The sequence below is a fragment of the Tachypleus tridentatus genome, chromosome 2 (assembly GCF_004210375.1).
Source record: "Tachypleus tridentatus isolate NWPU-2018 chromosome 2, ASM421037v1, whole genome shotgun sequence".
In the NCBI taxonomy this organism is placed as follows: Eukaryota; Metazoa; Arthropoda; class Merostomata; order Xiphosura; family Limulidae; genus Tachypleus; species Tachypleus tridentatus.
The window spans coordinates 36,026,581-36,049,152 of NC_134826.1; the positions used below are offsets into that span (position 1 = coordinate 36,026,581).

Sequence of the window (22,572 nt, forward strand, 5' to 3'; positions counted from 1 at the left end):
CTTGAAAACACTCCAGTTTTGGGGGAAAAACTGCTTATTTTATTAATGCACTTGGAAAGTCAGACAAGTATTAGTAACTTTAACCTTATTGTACACACAACTAATTGGATTTACATGCAATTAGATATAAAGAAAAGGTAAACACCCTGCATAATTTTGCTTTATCCCATTGAACTGTGTAAGATTATATTGCATTTTCTAGAATATTAGTATTTGCAATATGTTATTTATTTTATTGCATTGTTTAATAGGATTGTACTACTGCATATGAATTTCTGAAATAAAAGTTCCAGGTAAACTGTGTCATGTATTTTGATAATCTTGAAAAACATAAACGTTTGGTTAATTTAAAATGATGTGACAAGATAATTTTACAAACTTGAAACTGAATTGAAAAAACAAACAAAAGGTTTTTTAACTTATGAACAGTTTGAAAAATATGGATAAAGTGTATTCAACTGTTTAAACTTAACACTGTTATCAAAAAGTATCTTGTATAACATTTTACATCTGAAAAGAACTGTAAAATTTATTTAAACTCAGAAAGTTTTATCTTAGAAATAATGAGTTTGAACTTGTGCTGTAAATAAACATATGACTAAAACTTTCTGAATGCTCTTCACAAAATGCACAGCATGCATCACTTATACGTAATTCTCTCCACTCTCCTACCTTCCATATAAATTACTGCACAAGTGTCAGGGGATTTTTCATAAGCCTTCTTTTCATATCATAATTTAGATTTTTCATCAACAACTATGCTGTTAAGTTTACCACAGTTTTATTTTTGATGCAACTTATTTCTTCCATTATTAATATTTCTTTAAATTCATTGGAAGCCTTAGTTGCACAATTTGCCTGAGCAATGTTGTCAGTGCATTGTAACCCCTGGTGGTTATATTTTTGCCATTGTATATACTGATAAGAATAATGTTCCTAATGGTTATAGTGATCATGTGGATGCTTCTTTTGTGTAAAAGTCATTGATTATTTTCTTTTTGATGACAGCTGGTTTTTAGCTCAGGCTCAGTTGCTTTTGGAGCTGGATTTGTGTAGTAGTTACTTGCTGTTATCGTGATGTCACTTCTGGTGATATCCTTTTATTTATTTTATCTTATTTATTTATATATATAATGAAATCTACATGCTATGATTTTCTTGTCTTAAGGCATCCTTTTTCTTCACCACTGTTCTCATTCACTTGATTATTTTAATTGAGTTACATATATTGTTTGATGCTTTTATTACCTAGAGCTCTGATTGATATTGTTTTTGTTTTTATGAATCTCTTAAGTTCCTTTGTAATTTCTCTTTCTTTCTTTCAACTGCTTTAAAGCAAGTTTCTTGTTGTATGTTTCCTTTCCACTTTCTGGATCTCTTCACATATCTCTTTCTGGGGTTATAGTTATGTGTTTGGAGACTGTTATCTTTATGGCCTGAAGTCTTCTTAGGTATTCCATTTTTACATCATTGTATCAGAGATTTGGTCTGATCTGTATGAAAGTGAAGTTTCTGCTTTTGCTGAACCAATTGTATTTTAATACTAACAGATACTTCATTTGTGGTGAAATATATCAACAGGCCAGGTAAGAATTAATATTACAGTCTTTGTTTGCTGTGGTTTCTTCACTTGTTTGTTTACCTTCATGTCTTTCTCTTGAGCTTGTATTGTATTGGTTGTGCCAACAGTTTGGCCGTTTTATACATGATGGCAATATATATCATCTTTTGCAGTTTTAATAGTTTTCATTTCCAGGTTCAGTTTTTTCAGCAGTGGATGGCATTCACCCATCTTGAGAGAATTTTTTCTCTATGCTAATTCTCTCTTTTCTTTGGTGTTGTCCAAAATTAGTTAGTACTATTATTCAATTCATTATATTACCCCATGCTGGCCTACTTCACTTCTTTAAATATCTCAGTTTTATAGGGATTCTCTTCTATTAATCTTTTGGCACACCTTTCATGATGATGTTTTACATTTACAGGTGGCTCTTATGAAATCCTTTGTTAATGAATTCAGTTCCTCTTATTCAGTAGCTCAATTTTTGTCACATGCTTGTAGAAATTCTTCCCTGGCAGTATACTGCCATTATTGATATATCATTTGGAGTTTCTTGTCTTCCTCCAACTGTTTAGTAGCATGCTTCAGTTTTTGTCTCATGTGCTTCCTTAATTAGTGGGGCTTGAATTCTTCTGTTGATGGATACTGAGCTGCATTTTCATTCACTTTTAGTACCTCAAAGTTCATGTGCCTCTTTTGGCCCCACTTTTTCTTTCAGGTTCATATTTTATTATTATTACATCCTCCACAAACACCTAGATACTGTTCTCAGTAGGATTTAAGTCTGACCTTAAGTTGTCTTATTTCTCTTTTTGAACTTGTTCCAACTGTTTCACTGTTATCCATTTTCCTTTTATCTTGTTACTTGCTTCATGGAGGAGACATTCAAACATTTTTGCAATTTATGTTTTTTTCTCTTTTTCCAGAAAGATTTTGTATTTGTATTCTGATAAAGCCTTCCTTCCAGAGATTTGGGCTGCAAGAGATGATAATTGCTTTTTTTTTTTTTTCTTATTGTGTTGCATTCTCTTCTTGACTCTGGTTCTCCTTCTACAAATGTTTTCTATTGTGAAACTGGATGTTTGTTTCTATTTTTGCAAAACATCTTTTCTTTTTTTTTTGAGGGAATCAACATTGGTCGTTTATACCTAATGACGGTTTTTGTTCTATGGATTTTGCTAGATTCACATTATTATCAAATTTTTGCAGCTAGTCCATCTTGTTTATCATGATGTTTCCGATGATCTTCAGGTTACATTTCATAAAATTTTCCTGTATCTTTGACTTCCTCATCCTTTGGATATATTCACACCATGTCTTTTTGTTTTGATGTTTCCGTTGCACTGTCTTTATATTGTTGAGTCTGTCCTTTGGTACTGAATGGGTGTTTCTTTTATTCTCTCTGAGTGTTCACTAATTTGGCTAGTTGCATGACTTACTGGACATTTTTATTGTTATGGATAATAGGGGTTATTACTTCTGGAGTATATTCTGTCATAATACATACTCTCTCCAAAATCTTTCACTACTAGGGCGGGATATCTTGTTCCTTTTACCTGTTTATATCACCACCTGTGTCCATTTTTTGGCTCCAACTATTTTATACACTATTACTACTAACTAAGCCAAATACGTTGACTGAATTAAAGGGTGAAAAGATACCCAACTGAAAAGAATGCTCTCATTTCTCAATGTCCATTAAGTTCAGTTTGTTTATAAGGGTAGTTTTCCCCATTCTGTGAATTAGTTTTGGTTTTAGATTCCACTTTGACTCCAGTTAATGACACATTTCGTATAACTTAGATTATTATACTTTAATTAGTTCCCACCTCCTTTACAGCAAAGATATTGTGGCTTTCAGTATTTCAGAAGTAAGTCTACCTAATTTCAATTTTGCATTTTTAGAATTAAAATGAATTTTAAAGAGGTATTTACATCTGTAATATCTTCCCTGCTGCTGTCTGTATTTAATACAATATTTATCACAACTGCAACTTTCAGTAAAATGAAAATTATGGTGGAAAAGTAAAACCTATGTAAGGTTTTCCTTATACTTGTTCAATAATTCAAATGGAATTTGGAAGAGTGGAGAATTATGGGTAAATTGTACAGTGTGTGCAATATGGTAAGGTCATTCAGAAATTTTTGGTCACGTGTTTTGTTAATAACATGACTTCAAATTCAACAAAGAAAGGCTTTTGGTATTTCAGAGATTGGCAAGCACCCATTTGGAATTTATTTTAATTTCAGAAATGTAAAACTTTCCCTTGCTGTGATCTTAATACTCTCACTGCTAAAAATGAATATGTTTGGTTTTTGTTAGTTGCCTTCCAGTGCTAACAACAAACATGTTCAGGTTTTGTATACTGTAACTATAAAAAGGTTTCTTTTTTTGCCATAGTGTGAACTATTCATCTTATTATGGAAATTGTAGATATACTAGGCTATCTCAGTGAGTGACTTATGTCAGCAGTTTGAGATGGCTGCCCCTATGAAAAGATGCTCACATCTTGATGTTTACAATGAAGATGAGGATGTTAGTAAAAAAGTCACTGGGGATGGTGATGATCCCCCATCCGATGAACTGGCTCCTGATAGAGAATAGAACTGTAGTAGAGGACATGGCCATGGAGGGGTATAGGTAGGAATTTGAATAGAAATCAAAGTGACCTTGAACATGGCTGGAGTGAAATTATTTTAAACCAAATGTCCTTGCATTCACTGCCACTCTTGGCCTACTTATGTAAATTCCTGTTGATGCTGGCTGTATGGACTAGTTAGATCTTATTCTAACTGATGATTTCAGGGATCTGCTTTTTCAGGAAACCAACTGCTATGCTTCACAGTTTCTCAGAGACACACTACAGAAGTCAAAATTTTGAGCTCATTCCTGGAGAGATGTCACTGCCTTAGAAATGTGGAAATTTTTTGGACTTTTTCTTTACCAGTGTAATTTAAAAAACTCCTCAGCTGAACATGCTATGCAAGCTATACCATTTTTAAATAGTCTCATGCCAAGAGACAGATTTTGTATGATTGCTAAGTTTCTAAATTTCAACAATAATTATGCACGACCCAGCCCATGTAATGATAGACTATACAAAGAATGCCTAGTTTATAATCATATCACAGAGAAGTTCCACACTCTGTACATGCCTGAAAAGCACTTTTCATTAGATGAGGGGATGTTGAAATGAGGAAGAGGCTCATATTTGGAGTATGTAACTCTGAGAAACCAGACAAATATTGTTATATACTTTATGAATCAGGTTCAGAATTCATATTGTGGCAGGGAATGACCTGTGATTCAAATTTTTGATGATCTTCTTAGATATTTGTATGGTCAGAATTACATGGTATATATGCATGAATAATTTTACAATGGTTTACTAGTATTTAGTTGCTCGCTTGCAAACCATACACAAACTTGTGGAACTGTTCTAGCCAACTGTAGATTCCCACCATTCTTGAAACTGGAAGGTGTTACTCTGTATGAGGGTGGGGTTGCACATTGACAGAAGAACAACATGCTACTCCTCATGGATGGATTAGAGATTAACTGTTTGAACTGGGTAGCACAGCTAAAGAGGATTCTGCATTAAAGAACGATGACCTCCCATGACCCGTTGTCATAAAAATACCAAGATCTGATCCACCCACAAGGCTTTTTGAAGGAGTAAATAGGCATTCGTTGGAAAAATAAATATATTTATGCACAAACAAAAATAATACTGTGAGAAAAAGAACAACAGTTTTTCTATTTTTGGCATTCGTGTGATATCTTAGTCAATTTATCTTCCTTTGGATTTTAATACATCCTTTATATTAAACACTGCATTGATTAACTTGGCTTTTGCATTGTGAAGAGTAAATATTAATTTTGGATAAAGAGTTACATAGTAATGTCTCAATAAGTAAATTAAGATTTAGTGAATTCTAATTAGCATAACAAAGTACAGGTTGTAAAAGAGAAGGACCTGTATGATCATGGGATACTTTGTTTTTTAAAATATTTGGTTGAGAGCATATGCACATAAGTGACACATTTAAATTAATTTAGTCACAGCTAGTTAAGAGTATATGCAAAGCTTCAACATGTGTAAGAATAATTATCTTCCTTCTGTTTTTAAATAAGTCTTAAATATCTGTACTTCAAAATTTTTAAATGATGAAAAGATAAAATATTTTATATAAAAATGTTCATAGAGAATTGTAATTCAGCTATACAATATATCCACAGAATATATATTTTTTGTTAGAGTTAAAGTTAAGAAATGTTGATAGATGAAAGAATTTCATAATTTTTTTGCTGAAAAAAAACAGTGTTTATAAAATATATGTATTTTTTATTGAAGACTAGATTAAATCATGAATATGTTTGTATGCACTCAAAATCATATTCACTATGAATAAAAAACAGCAATGTACTGAATGGTGAGTCTTACCTAGAGTGGTTCAACATGAAAAATTAGTAAGAAGAAAAGCATTTATGTAGTTGAGTCCACTTGTATTCATCACTTGCATAAATTCTGTTTAATTTGTATTTGAAAGTGGATTTTATGTTCTTCAACATCTAATTAATGCAATTCTTCTTGCAGGCTGAGTGGTGTATTCAGGTGAATTAAGTTGAAAGCTGTATTGGGTACATCTACTAAAGAGATTTTTCTTTTTCAAAATGTAAATTTATGAGTGATTTTAAAATGCTTCTTACCTAAAATTATTTTTTGTTTTATTCAGCATAAAAAAACACCAAAAGCAAAATTTTCATTAATACATAACATAAAAACTGTCTGTGTACTTGTTTGCTATAATAAGGACTTGGTAGGACAGTAGGGCACCTCGCCTTGGCTTAGATGGGTTTGTATGCCTTGCGTTTCTCTGTACTCGTTAGTGTATGAAGAAACCTTGTTTTTATACTGTGTGACTGGTATCACTACATGACAAGTTATGCTCAGAAAACACACTAGAGGCATTAAATTATGAATGTTACCTGAACAACCAATGAGACCACTACCAACTTATTTCTTACACAAGGTTGTATTGAGCAAACTTGAGGATAACAAGGCACAAAAGCAACTGGAAACAAGATCAACTTGGAAGTTTTATGGACCGTATATTCTATGAAATTTGCATATCCTTAGAACAAGGAATACATTTAGAGTCAGTTTTTTGTTAATTCTACAAAAACATAAAACCTCATTTTAGTTAACCATGTCGTATATGAGATGTGTAGTTTTTATTTATTTATTGCTTCTATTTTGACTTTATATTAATATTGAGATCCAGTTGATTGATTCAAAATACTAGTGATTGTCTTTCCTTTTTATGCTAAAGCTTAACTTCTCAACAATGATGGTAGATAAAATGGATAAAGCAGTTCCAAATTAGAGCATAATTTTCTTTCTGACAAGTGCACTGAATAAATGTTTTACTAAATTAATAACTCCAGATGTGTTTGTGTGTCTTGATGATCTTTAGTGTAACATAATCCAAAGTAGAAGCTGTGCTATCAATTGATGCTTTTGTTTCCTTCTCAAAATTTAGATTCTCCATAGTACTTTACATTATCATTGATGAAAGTAAATTCATTGGCAAATAATCTCAACGTTTAGTATAACCTGTTTCTGTTTTGTAAGGTCTGACTGACACTAATTAGGCTTAGTCAGTATTCACTTAACTATGCAGAATAAATGTAAATAATATGTAAAAGTGCCATGCTTGTTTGTAAAAGTAAGAAAATGATGTTTTGTTGTTAGCATAAGTTGTATATATCTGTGTTTAAGAACAAAACATATTAAAGTGAACCTGAAGACATATTGCTGGTTGTATCCTGGAATTAGGTAAAAATTCTTGCTGACAATAGACTTTTTGTTTTTGAATACAGCCATCCAGTATTTAAAAATACCATAAACACATATATTAATTCCCCAGTTGATATTAAGTTAAGATACTTTTACCACACATTCTAATAAGACTGTTTTGATATTATGCAAAAAAATATAATTAACAAAGTTGTTAACAAAGGTTAATAGTCTATGCTTTCAACAATGCAGATACAAACACAATTGATACTTAACACTATAATGCCAGTGTTATATTTTTTAGTTATTAACACAAGGTGATATTGGATCATAGTGCATAATGGTGTTCCTTCAACAATACATACATGGGAGAAATGGGAAGAAAACTTGCAACAAGAATAAAAGAACATAAAGATAGTAAAAGACTCATGAAAACACAAAATTCAGCCACTGCAAAGCGTGCCACATCAACTGGACACAGAATAAACGGAGAAAATTAGAATCATCGACACAGACAAATTCTGGAAGACATGAAAAATCAGAGAATCATTTTATATTAATACTATTAAACCTTCACTAAATAGAGATTTTGGATTAGAGGTGAGTAACCTGTGGCTGCCATTGGTTGAATCTACAGGAAATCTATCCTCTTATCAGAAACAATCACAACATGCTTTCCACAATCCACCAGGACACTATAGAAGACCATCAGCACCTACACACACACTGACTTGAAAATGTCGTCCTCTACACCTGTGTCTCCACAACAGACAGTTGCTGTCCATTCTACAAAGTTTCATCAATTTTAATGGTGCTTGGATCATTACCATGTTAATAGAGGTTATACTAATTGTGGAATTAATTATGTGGTTTGATTTCATTATCAATACTATATTTTATGCAAAGAGATATTTGTTTCTTGGTTTGTGTTCAGCATTACATGTATTCTGGTTTCTACTTTCATTCTACCTGCATAAATTACACACTAATGCATTAAGGCATGTTACACTTTTTGTTTCAATTTGTTTATATATATGTATTTATTTGTTTAATAGAATGTAAACGTTATTCCATATACACAAACAGATATGTGTATTTCTATATAAAAAATTTGAAGAAAATGTTTAGTCAGCATTATTAATCCATTGTGTTCACTTTGTTTGTGAAATGTGTCAGTAAGTGAAATATGATTATTTGAAAATATATTGTTTTCTTATGTTTTGATTGTGAATGTATCATGTGAACATATATTCTTACATTTATTTATATGAACCAGTTTACCATCAGATGTGTAAACTAATGTTGTTGCTGTACTTAATAAACACCAATTTTATGGTGATGTCAGATTTGTATATTAACTTTGTAGTTCATTTACAAATATAAGTATTATTAAGTTTCTAATCTAAAACATTGATGTTTTCAATGAAACTTAGTACAGAGGTTTCCCTAGTGTTAAACTTTCCTTATAATTAATAAGTTAAATTTCCCTAAATATAACTTGAATAAAGGATGTTATTAATGTTTTATAAAAGGAATAAAAGCTAAGGCAATTTTTTTCATTTAGGACTTGGGTTCAACTACGAGTGAAGGGTGTGACTTCTGTGGGAAGCGTCTGTATCTGACAGAAAAAATGGAAGCCAGTGGACTGAAGTTTCATCGAAACTGCTTCCGTTGTGCACATTGTAACTGCATGTTAAGGTCTGTATTCTGTGAATTTTATTTCCTTCTGGAATACCTAATTACTTTCAGATTTAAATTTATTAATTTGGAACTCTTTAGTAGCACAACATAGCAGTGTCTTCCTCAAGTAGGTATCGTCTTTTTGTTTTGTTTCATGTGCTGAGTCCCAAGGAATGTATAGTCCAGTATGGGTGATTTTTCAGTGGATTTCTGTTTTAAATTGTGTATCAGTTTTTGTAATTTTGAGGTTATGAAATTATATTTGATTGCTTTCTTCCTGTTCACATGTGAAGTTAATGTTGGGATGTATAGAGTTATTGTGATTGAAAAAATTAAGTGTGTGTTCTGTAGATATAAATCCCACAATCGTGTTGTCTACATATCTGTACCAGTATAGTGGTGGATGTAATGCTGTGTTAATTGGTTGTGTTTCAACTTGTGTCATAAAAATATTTGCTAGAACTGGTGATACTGGGTTGCCTATGCTTAGGCCATTTGTTTGTATATAGTTGTGGTTGTTGAACATAAAGTTTGTCTTCATCGTGGTGAATTTTATGAGGGTTGCTAATTGGTTGCTGGGAATGTCTATTGATGGGTTAGGGTCTTGGATATAGAGTTCTAAAGCTATCTTGCAGGCTTCAGCTATTGGGGCTTCTGTAAAGGGATATAACATTGAAACTGGCCATTAAGGCTTTATGATTAAGTTGGTTAAGGTTGGACTTGAAATGAAAAGAGTCTTTGATGAATGAGCTGGCTGATGTTACATATTTGGAGAATGCCCAAGCTATGTATTTACCAAGATTAAATGATTCATATGTGGACGTTATTGATCGTAATGGACAATCTGGTTTATGAGGTTTGGGGATGCCGTATATTTGTGGTGTGCGTGTGTAGATCTTGCGTAGGTAGGAATAAAGTGTTTTTGAAATTATGTTGGTTTTTTCATTTTTAGTAGTAATTTTTAGTTGGGTTTCGTGTGTCTTTGTTGGATTTGTGTGTATTGGTTTAAATTTGTTTGTGTTTGATAGGATGTTCTCCATTTTTGGATTATTCATTCATGTTTATCTGCTTTTAGAATTTTTATATTTTTGCCTTATTTTAGGTTTTTAATGGAAGTTAATGTCTCTTTTTGTAAGATTGTTTTTTTAGTTTTCTCTTTTGTGAAATTATGTTGATGGCTTTGTGAGAAAATTCTTTGAAAAAATTGTTTAAGATGTTGTTTTTAGGTGTTTCTGGAAAATATAAATTTTAAATTTTTTCTGGGTAGTTTGGCTGTTGGATGTCAATAAAATTGTCGAAGTTGTCTTTTTTTGGTTGGTTGTTTTCGGTTGTTTTTTTATTTTTTCTTTTCTGTGGAAAGTATCACAAGTCTCCTGGCTAGGTCTTTTAAACATGTTTTAATTTCTAAGGTTGGAATGATGTACCTATATTAGTGAATATAATCAAAAATCTAAGTAAGCATGCCCTCTACATTCCTACACTCAGTTACATGACCCCCTTCAAACATGTGGTCAGCTATCGGTCAGTTACCATCTTTCTTTCTTTATGAACCTGACGATGATTGAAAAAGGTTGAAACGTTGTTTGCTCCTCTACATAAAAATTTTCTCAACCAAACCAGCCATTTTTACATATATATTTTAATTATTTTGTTTTCTCTGGCATCATACTGTGGTGTACTAATAATATGTTAGTTATTACTGCATGCTACATAGGTGAATGAAATATGACATGCCTGTTGATAATAGACTGGTTATGAAAACCCTCAAAGACACACTCATGTCTGTAATTTTTTCCTTCATCCTACATATCCAGAGTGCTTCCCCCAAATATTTATTGCCTGAGAAGACCACACTTGTTGATTTTAATATCTTATACAAGGTATTTCTACTGGATGGACTACACTTGACATACTACAACATAACCCAAGGCACTCACCTTATGCAAGGCTTCTGTTTCTTTCATACTAGACTTGATGTGTTTGTTTACACCATGTTGTTTAATGTCATGATTCTACAGCACTTTTCACTGGAGGATGTATGTGTCTTTTCTGAATGTATTGGTGCCTGCAAATTCAGTTCTGCTCAAATTTTGACCTGTGTTAATTCCTGGGTGAAGAGCATAATTGTTCCATAATTGTATGTACTTTCTTTTCATATTTTTGCACACCTGTTCCTTCAGTGTAGTTGCTTTTTGCTTCATTGGATGTCAGTGTTCCTTCACTGGCCTCTCCACCTCTGAAGTGTGGGATTCTAACCTAACTATGGATGAGAGGAGAAGTTAGCATTTTCCTACATGAAAAGATATTCTCTTTAGGTATTTATCTTCTCTTACACACTTCTCACCCTTCCTTTCCTCTGACCTGCTGGTGTTTCTGGTTTGTATCTGCCAATTCTTGAAAGTAAGTATTACTGTAGAGTAATAGAGAGAGCTAGCTGTATTAGTACAGAGGGTGCAGTATTATTGGTAGAGGGTTACACATGATAAGCACATGTTCTGAGTGGCATGAAACTGATGGGCTGTAAAAGGCTGATGTGCCATAATTGAAAAACTTATGCAATGCTTAGAAGGCAGTCCAGGATTGAGATAGCTTTGGGTGGGTGGAAATAAGTACCTACTGGAAATACATTTTCAGTGTAAGAAAATGCCAATGTTTGATGTATATACATGGCTTCTTAACATAAACTTTTTCTACATACCTCTGCTACGAGGAACTAAGCTTATATAGCAGCCACGTAATGTAATATTAGTAGGTAAGAATTTATAATTATTTGACTTAAAAATTCTTGTAAAAATATTGTACATTTATATTTATTTAATGTATGTTACTTCATAATTTTCATGACATGATATTTTGTGTTTCTGTTTTTAATTAATGTATAAACACAAAATTGATTTGGAAACTTCTTCTAAGTGCCTGTTATTTTCATGTAATATAACCAACATGTGACTATGCAGTTTATACAACTTGCTGTTGCAAGAAAAATATCTCTTATTGGTTTGTGCACTTGTCGAATAAAAAGTAGGGAAACAAGGCTATACAGTTATGAGACTTTGTGCAAAATTTGTTCAGTTTGGTAAAAATATCTTCTTGTTGCCAAGGTTCTCATTATTCTGTAAGGGAAATCATTTTCTACATTTGGTTTAATCTAATTGAAATTTATGATCATTACTGTTATTAATTATGGTATGAAGTTTAATACTCTTAAAAATTAAATGTCTTCTTTTGTTCTACACAAAAAAAATACAAAACACTATATGAGAATAAATATGTTTACCATAAGTTACAAAAGGGTGCCATTGTTAAAGTTTTATGTTAAAAGAAACTTAATTTCTATCAGTTTGAACTAGCACTTACATTGTTTTGATACTATATACTATATGAATCAAGCCATGCTGAATAACCTTATTTTTGGAATCTAAATGGTTACAGCTATTATATTGCAGTTCCAGAGATAATTAGATGACTAGATTTTAATATTGACCATGTACTTAATTACTAAATAATGTATGTATGTGATCTCTTAAGTGTTTTTGTCATTCAGAACTTTAAACAGTTATTGAGATTTACTTCTCACAGTTGGTCATGCTTGCCTCAGATGTTTGTACATGAATTGACATTTCTTGATGTACAGGACTGTGCATCTAAAGGTCTTTGGTTTATACCCAATTAATGCTGGAAAAATATATATTCTGCACTTTGGGGCATTTGTGCATTATAAAAGTGATGATCAAATCCAACTATTTGATTAGGGTAACCCGTAGGTTGGCAGTGGGTGATGTGAAAAAGTTGCCTTTCTTTTAACTTGTTACATCAGAATTAGGAATGGTTAGTGCAGATAATCCTGGAGTAACTTTGCATGAAATTTAACAAAGAAATAAAGTAATTGTTATTAGTACCAACCAAGAGTAGTGGCATCTTATCATTGTGGAAATAGCAAAACTGACAATCATTGTTTTACAGTTCTTAATTAATCTGAGCTTCATTTTACAAAAAGTTATATTTCATGTACTTAAATTTATAAGACTATTTTAAGACTTGTGTATTTCATGTTAAGCAACACTTCAGTGTTGTATTTTATATTTACCATGTGAGGTAACTTGTGGAAACATCTGAGAATTGCTGGAAACATTCTTGTTTAACAAATTTTATCAGTGGCATTTTATCACAATTAATCTTGTTCTAAAGTAATATTATTCTTTATTATGTTTTGTGATATAGGTTAGAAAATTACACTACAAGTGGAGGGAAGATTTATTGCACTCCCCATTTCAAACATCTTTTTATATCTAAAATTAATGAAAATGCCCAAGAAATTAGAGGTGTAGATCCTGTATTGGTAGTTAACTCAGAATCTTCGTTTGCAACTAATGAAGAACCTGAGCTGGCAGCTAACCAAAAGCCTTTGTTTGCAGCTTACCAAGAAAATGAAATTGTGCTTAATCCTAACACTGCAGTAGCAAATATAGAAGCAGCATCTGAAAGTGTCCATAATGATTTTCAGGAGACTGTGGATGTTGATAAGGTGACAACATGAAAACAGTTTTATGTTGCACTGTTGGTTTATCTTAAAATTTATTGGATGTTTGGAAATATATAGGTTTAATCATAGTGCATTTTATCACAGTTACAGTTACTTAAATTTAAAAGACACAGTTGCTTTGATGATGAAACCACCAGTCTTTAAAAAACACCAGTTCCTAAATATTTTAAAACTTTTATTTTTTGATGTTCTATACACGATATTAAAATAACAGATTTTATGTGCTAATTTGTATGGATTTAAGTTATTTAAATGGTCAAAGAGAAAAGACACACACAGTCTTACTTTACATTTGTTCAAAAGTAAGTTTTATTCCAGGTTTTACTTTTATCAATACTAGTAAAATATGTCAGTATGTCAATAACACAGAAGGTAGATGCATGTAGAACAGATAAATAGGTGTAAAAGGTTTTTCTATGGTGGATATTTGTATAGCAACAAATAGTAATATACTGAAAGTAGTTTCAAATATATATGGTATAATTTAAATGAACAAAAACAAGCCCAAACAAAAAAACAAAGTTAAAGGCTTTACATTATACTTTACCTAACACTTAGTTCATCCTGTGTCTTCTGTTAAATTTGGCCATCTCTTGATCATACCTTTTTCATCCAGTAGTATCTTTTCTGTTTCTTCTCATGTGATTGTTTTTTCACTGATGTCTTTCACAACACATTTTTCTCCATGAGGTGTGATCATCCTCTGTTTGTGCTTCAACCTTCCAATTGATCGCTTGCTTCACTATTTTTATGTCATCATTTGTTATGATGTGACCAATCCATTTTAATTTTCTTTGCTTGATTAAATCCGTCAGGTCACATTCTTCTGTACACTTCAGCACCTCAATGTTTGATACCTCATCCTTCCATAATAATTTCAATATTTGATGCAGACTGTTCATAGAGAATGCATTTAAAATTTTTTGTCTTTACCATATTTTTTCTATGTTTCACAATTCTACATCAAGACAGGCACAACAAGGCAATTATAACTTTTAACTCTCATTCTGATGTTCACACTTCTGTTGTTGAGCAGCATTCTGAGTCTTCCAAATACATCATTTGCTTTACCTGTTCTGGTCATCACTTTTTCATTGCTGTTTCCATATCTCTAAAGTTTGAAACTTGATCTATGGTCTCTCCATCACATATTATATTAGGTTTTCCATTGTTAATTGACATTGTATTCCATTTTTTCACAGTATCATAAATACCTAACTTTCAGCATCAATAAGTTACTTTAAAATACATTTTGTAAAAAAATAAATAAAAATTCAGAAACTTTATGAAATAAGTATCTTTCATTTTTTGTCACTGCAGAATGGAAGTTTATAATGATGGCAAATGGTGATATACTTACAGATTGTCTCATAATGTTAACATGTTAAGATTTTAGTTTAACTTTTATCCTCTTTGTAATTGTGTAACTTAGGAAGAAATGCAGTATAATGTTTGGTTAACTGAACTGGACGTTGAGTAACAATAATCCTTACAGTATGTTAAAATAACACCTTGATTTACTGGTATGTTTTGCATTATACCCACAACAATAAGATAGTTATTTTACAATACAATACCTTAAGTAGAATTTACAGTTTATGTAACTAATGTTTACATTCTTTTAATTTTTATTCCTAACAACTAAATTCATATGTAATCTTTGACCATGAATATTTCAGAGCCATCATTTATTTTGTGAACTATAGACACGTAATATCCATATTTGTATACTTGTATTTTATTTCTAACTTGTAAAACGTTTATTTAGAAATATTAAGATTGTTGTGTTACTGTACCAATGTATAATTATTTTTCATAATAGCAAGTACTTATTCATCTGACTGTGTAATCTAATCATGAACTGTGTCGAAAGTGATATATTAGGGATGTACTGTTGATGTTTTATGACTTCTTGTTTCTGATTCGTGTTGTTTTTATGATTATTATAAGCTTTCTATTTATTTTTGCCTATTAAATCAAATGTTTCCATGTTTTATATAATTTCATATTTCAAGCAATTATAAGTAGCTTGACTTATGAAGATACTAACCTTAAGCAATTGATCACTTGTGGTTATGATGTTGATTTATCAGTAAATTTCGTTTGAACACATTTTGAATATTTATAGAAATGTATCCTTTCTGAAAGTCTTTTCTTTCATAGGTAACACTGTATTAATGCATATACTTTAGTCTTTAAACTTCGTCGACTTGCAATAATGTGAAATTACCGACTAAAATAATTATTGTTGAAGAATGTTAATAGGTGTCGTTTTATTGTTTGATTCCTTCATTTGAATGGATGAGGCTGGAGGACTTGATTTGTAAGTTGGTTTTGATATATCTTACGATCAATTTCTATGTTACTGTTTCATTTTTGTCATTCTTATTCTTGCTTTCGAAAGTTTGTAAGTGTTTGTAAAGGTATTTTTGAAGAAACTAACATTGCCTTTAGCTTAAGCTTTTATTTTTGTTTCAGATTATCGGTATATGATATCGTTTAAAGAATATTTTCAGCGTGTATATTAATACTGAGTTATTATGAAAAAAGTTTGTTATACGTAAAACTTTTTTACATGAAGATCAGCTTTATGATGAATATTAAAGAAAGCTGTATTTTATCATATCAGCTTGTGAATTAAATATAATAAAATCAATAAATAAAACTATTTTATAATAACTTGTGGATTAAATATAATAAATAAAGAAAACTATTTTGTTATATCAGCTTGTGGATTAAATATAATAAATAAAGAAAACTGTATTTTTGTTATATCAGCTTGTGGATTAAATATAATAAATAAAGAAAACTGTATTTTTGTTATATCAGCTTGTGGATTAAATATAATAAATAAAGAAGACTGTATTTTTGTTATATCAGCTTGTGGATTAAATATAATTATTTGTAAAGGAACGACTAATATGAGTTATTTTTGATACATTTCTCACCAGGGTAGCACAGTTAGATATTAATATAAGGTTTAATTATTTTCCATTTGAAGTACTATCTTAATGTTAATTTCAATTAGAAACCTCTAAAGAGTTTCAGAATTTTCTCTTTGTAAATAACCAGGAGGTATTTAATATTAAATACATACCTAGAAATGAATTATTATGATTTTTTGTGTTTAAGATTTTGATAAGTAGCTCGACGAGCAATTTCTGGCACGAAATGACTTTTGTTATTTTTCAAACTGTACAACAACAAACCACGTTCCACTTAAACAAATATTTGAAAATATTTACATTCATATATACCGCTTCGAAATTACCAAGTTTATATTCAAATATTCGATGTTTGTCATTTTCACTTAAATCTGAGATGTAAGTCTGAAATAGTTTTAAACTGTTCGTGGAAGGGCTAGCAGGACTAGTATTAATGGTTTTTGTTTTTGAATTTTGCACAAAGCTACTCGAGGGCTATCTGCGCTATCCGTCCCTAATTTAGCAGTGTAAGACTAGAGGGAAGGCAGCTAGTCGTCACCACCCACCTCCAACTCTTGGGCTACTCTTTTACCAACAAATAGTGGGATTGGCCGTAACATAACGCCTCCACGGCTGAAAAGGCAAGCATGATTGGTGCAACGGGGATACGAATCCGCGACCCTTATATTACGAGTCGCACGCCTTAACTCACCTGGCCATGCCGGGCCGTATTAATGGTTAAATTGTGCAGGTCTTTTCTCGCTGTAAGCCGGACGTGTTCCAAAATGTAATGAGATATAATTATCGAGATACTCCGAGAAGGAAGCGAGGTATAAGACACATCTCGAGAATGTAAGTCATGTAATACGCCATTTCTCAACCTTTTCGATATTAGGGATTAGATTGCCGCGTCCCATTGTCACAGATCACCAAAGAGCAAGGACAATTGGAAACCATAACGATTCACTTATGAATATCTTGTCAATTTTTGGTTCTTTTCATGAAATCTCACGGACTAAGATTGTAGGTCTATATCTAAGTTTACCAAGAGTAAATTCTTCAGACACTTTCTGGTGGTATTAATTAAGACAGTTCTTACTTAGAAATTCGACCTAACGCATCTATGATATATTCATTTTTACAACTCACAGAATGAATAATTGTTTGTTTTGGAATTTCGCACAAAGCAACTCGAGGGCTATCTGTGCTAGCCGTCCCTAATTTAGCAGTGTAAGACTAGAGGGAAGGCAGCTAGTCATCACCACCCACCGCCAACTCTTGGGCTACTCTTTTACCAACGAAAATTGGGATTGACCGTCACATTATAACGCCCCCACGGCTGGGAGGGCGAGCATGTTTTGGCGCGAACCCGCGACCCTCAGATTACGAAGTGCACGCCTTAACGCGCTAGGCCACAGAATGAATAAAATCCACATAGTACGAATACTAGAAATAGTTCATAACATGAAAACAAATACACGTTGGGACAAATTCTTGAAATTTGAACTTCATTTTATTTTTAGACTTCCACCCCAGTGTTTCAGCGATATGTCGATGGCCTTATGATGTAAACAGATTGGGTTTCTATACCCTCACTGAATGTAACACAGCCTTTTTGTGTAACTTTGCACTAAACAGCAAACAAACAAACTTCATTTTAGTTGGATGATAATATTACGAGAACCTCTTTTATTGAATTATTCATAAACAAGTAACTTATCATTTTTATTAAGTAACGTATTAATTTTAATCAGCTGTAACGTCAGAATTTTTTTTTTTACTTAATCAAATTGTAAATTTAATATCGTAATTTTAATTGCTATTTAATATTTCCAAAGTGGAAATTAATATATTAACCTGTATAAATATAATTGTAATGTTTGTTGCAAGGCCATATACCTATTTCACAGGATGTAGATGAATATTCACCAAAATTGGTATGGAGGTTCATTTGGTCTATGGTAGGTTACTTACAAATTTTCAGTTTTGAGTTTTGTGATTTTTATGAACGTTTTTTCGTTTTTTTTAACCACCACTTTGCTCTCTGTAGATGAATCTTTACCGAATTTGGTATAGAGGCTCATTGAGTCCAACGGGAAATACATACAGACACTCAGTGTCCACTTTATTAGGTACACCTATCTAATACCCCTTTTGCCTCCAGAACAGTCAGAATTCTTCGCGGCATTAATTCAACAAGGTGCTGGAAACATTCTTTAGGGATTTTGGTCCATTCCATCTTGATAGCATCACGCATTTCCAGCAGATTTCTCGACTACACATTAATGCTGCGAACCACCCGTTCCACCTCATCCCAAAAGTGCTCTATTGGATTGAGGTCTGAGGACTGTACAGGCCATTGGAGTACAATGTCATGTTCGTTAAAACAGCTTGAGATGATGCGTTGTTTGTGATATTGGAAAACGGGTAGACTCTGGCCATAAAGGGATACGCATGGTCAGCAACAATGCTCAGCTACGTTGTGGCATTGAAATGATGCTCATTGGTATTAAGGGGCCTAATGTGTGCCAAGAAAATATTCCCAACACCACTACCAGCAGCCTGTATAGTTGACACAAGGCAGGATAGGTCCGTGAGTTTATGCCAGATTCTGACTCTACCATCTGCATGTCGCAGCAGAAATCGAGATTCTTCGGATCAAGCGACATTTTTCCAATCTTTAGTCTCCAGTTTTGGTGATCGTGTGCCTACTGTAGCCTCACCTTCCTGCTCTTAGCAACAGGAGTGGAACCCAGAGCGGTTTTCTGCTGCTGTAGCCCATCCGTTTCAAGGTTTGATGAGTTGTGCATTTAGAGATGCCCTTCTGCGCACCACTGTTGTAAAGAGTGGTTATTTGAGTATTTGTAGCCTTCCTATCACTTTGAATGTGTCTAGCCATTTTACTATGGCCTCTCTCATTAAGAAGGTATTTTTGTCCACAGAACTGTCGCTCACTGGATGCTTTTGTTGTTTGCACTATTCTCTGTAAACTCTAGAGACTGTAGAACATGAAAATCCGAGGAGATCAGCAGTTTCTGAAATACTGGAACCACCACGTCTGGCACCAACAATAATTCCATTGTCGAAGTCGCTTAGAACATGCATCTTCCCCATTCTTATATTTGGTCAAACAGCAACTGAACCTCTTGACCACGGTCGCATGCTTTATATACTGAGTTGCAACCACAACGATTCGCTCTTTGGCTATTTGCGTTAAAGAGCAGGTGCACCAAATAAAGTGGCCACTAAGTGTATTTTCAGTTTCACATTTTTCGTTTTTTACCATTACTTGTGGATGGATCTTCACCAAATTTGGTGTGGAGGTTCATTAGGTACATGGGGAGATATATACATATTTGCAGTTTCGCATTTTGTGTTTTGCAGTTATATGGATGTTAATTTTTATAATTACATATAAGGAAAGCAACTTTCTACGCCCTATGATAATCTTTCATTAATCATGAATTTATGTAACTTCTTTCCAGGGAAGAGGTACTCCAGCTAGTATAGAATATTTTTGGAAAGGTAGAGAATATTATTATTTTTATGTCAAAGCTACATCGGGCTATCTGCTGTGTCCACCGAGGAGAATAAGACAGCCCATCACTTGTGAGGAATGTAAAAATAAAAAATAAAATCTATTATGGTGAACAACAAATCAGTTTGAAGAATCTATGCGGGAATATCGCATGAGTTTTATTCTATTTTGTTGTTAGATAACTGTTTCTAATTTCTATCATATTTCAAGCGTTTTTTCTCAGTACAGAACATGGTCAATAGAACGATTGTGTTTTCTTGGTCTTGGCTATTGATATGACTGGTTGGGTCACAATTATTATTTTTTTTTATTATGGGAGATCGCCCTAGAATGAAAGATGTTAGAGGTAGAAACAGTTTTCTGCCCTGATGACGATCCATGTGATGGTCCAATAGTGGGTCTCATTCACTTGGATGGCGTATGTGCCTGGAGAGGGTAGAACATAGTGTATACTGTCGTTTTTCTTTGTTTAACAGGAATTCTGAGATTTAAATATTTGCCATTCTTATCAAGAATACAGATTTTAGATTCGGTTGTTGGTACATACTTCTTGCTGGACTCTTCAGAATTAGAATTCATTTTGAGACTGCATTGTGATAGGCCCGGTATGGCCAGGTGGTTAAGGCACTCCACTCGTAATCTGAGGGTCGTGGGTTCGAATCCCCGTCACACAAAACATGCTCGCCTTTTCAGCCGTGGGGGTGTCATAATGTGACGGTTAATCCCCATTATTCGTTGGTAAAAGAGTATCCTAAGAGTTGGCGGTGGGTGGTGATGATTAGCTGCCTTCCTTCTAGTCTTAAACTGCTAAATTAGAGATGGCTAGCACAGATAGCCCTTGTGTAACTTTGCGCAAAATTCAAAAACCAAACCATTGTGATAGACTGTTTTTACCACAGCTTTTATCTCTATCATTTGTGAGCTGGAATTAAACGGGTGGGAGATAACACAGATAAAGCTATCCACAGTCCTACACATAAGCACTTTCCAAGTACGAGCTTTGATCGTGTTGTTCAATCAATATGATTGTTTGGAAACCTGTGTCCCGTTTATTTCTTTACGTAAAGAGTCAATGAAAGACGAGAAACAACAAAACGAAGCGACATTGCTATATAATACAGTATCATACGAATATCGCCCTCTCAGCCGTTGGAGCATTATAATGTGACGGTCAATTTCACTATTCGTTGGTAAAAGAGTAGCCCAAGAGTTGGCGGTAGGTGGTGGTGACTTCCCTATAGTCTTACACTGCTAAATTAGGGACGGCTAGCGCAGATAGCCCTCGTGTAGTTTTGCGCAAAATTCAAAAACAAACAAACGAAAATTTCTCTTTCTGTAGTTACTGGGGCCCCCCACTAGTGCAGCGGTATGTCTTCGGATTTACAACGCTAAAATCAGGGGTTCGATTCTCCTCGGTGGGCTCAGCAGATAGCCCGATGTGGCTTTGCTATAAGAAAATCTCTAGTTACTGAAGAAGAAATCACAGAACTCTGAGATTATTATGCACGAAAACATTCACTGTCACCAGAGAAACACATCACAGCTAGCCTAACACAGATCATCAGGAAAGAGTTGAATAACACTATCCCAACTGCATGTGTATCTCACTCAGTTCCAGAAGTCATTATTTTAGTATATTGTGATGTGACCCAAAATAATATTAGCCTCACAATTATATGATATCACACACATATGATTACTTAAGTGTTAGGATAAGTTAATTAATGTGTATGATTAACATTACGTGTACTACTAGTTGTTTGATATAACTACGTTATCCGACCTCAACATATTAACTTTTATGTGAAAAGTATTTAGAATTTATTTAATACACTTTTAGCATGCGTAAAAAAAATTGAACCAAATCAGTTTCAGTAATCTAAAAATATTAATTGTAAAATTCTATTTCCTAGCTTTCATTTGTTGCAGTTAAAATCTTGAAATTATTTCTATTTGAAGCCAGCGAGTCCATTGTTTTCTAACTTGGCCTGGCATGGCCAAGCGCGTAAGGCGTACGACTCGTAGTCCGAGGGTCGCGGGTTCGCGACCCGTCACACCAAACATGCTCGCCCTCCCAGCCGTGGGGGCGTTATAAAGTGACGGTCAATCCCAATATTCGTTGGTAAAAGAGTAGCCCAAGAGTTGGCGGTGGGTGGTGACGATTAGCTGCTTTCCCTCTAGTCTTACACTGCTAAATTAGGGACGGCTAGTACAGATAGCCCTCGAGTAGCTTTGTGCGAAATTCAAAAACAAACAAACAATTTTCTAACTTATCAGTGGTAGCTCTTATAATTAGGCCTAAGAAAATAAGAAAAAAATATTGTCGTAGTTTTATAAGTAAAGCCACATTAGGCTATCTGCTGTGTCCGCTGCGAGCAACTAAACCACAAATTTTACCACTGTAAATCTGTAGACAACGCTGCCCTCCTCCCCGAGGGACAGAAGAAAAACAAGTTCACCGATCTTACTGAAATATTTTTTTGGGGTTATATTTTTGAAGTTTGTGTTTACTTTCAATACAGTTC

At 33.2% G+C, this 22,572-nt stretch overlaps 1 pseudogene across 1 annotated transcript in view; it reads left to right on the top strand.

Annotated features, from left to right (window-relative positions):
• The window catches only part of LOC143240927 (uncharacterized), a 169,920-nt pseudogene extending 153,426 nt beyond the window's left edge, over positions 1 to 16,494 (top strand). The window contains exons 19-20 of the transcript XR_013022056.1: positions 8,927 to 9,060; positions 13,264 to 16,494. The product of XR_013022056.1 is annotated as an uncharacterized LOC143240927 (transcript). The remainder of the gene's footprint in view (positions 1 to 8,926; positions 9,061 to 13,263) is intronic.
• The last annotated feature ends 6,078 nt before the right edge of the window (positions 16,495 to 22,572 follow it).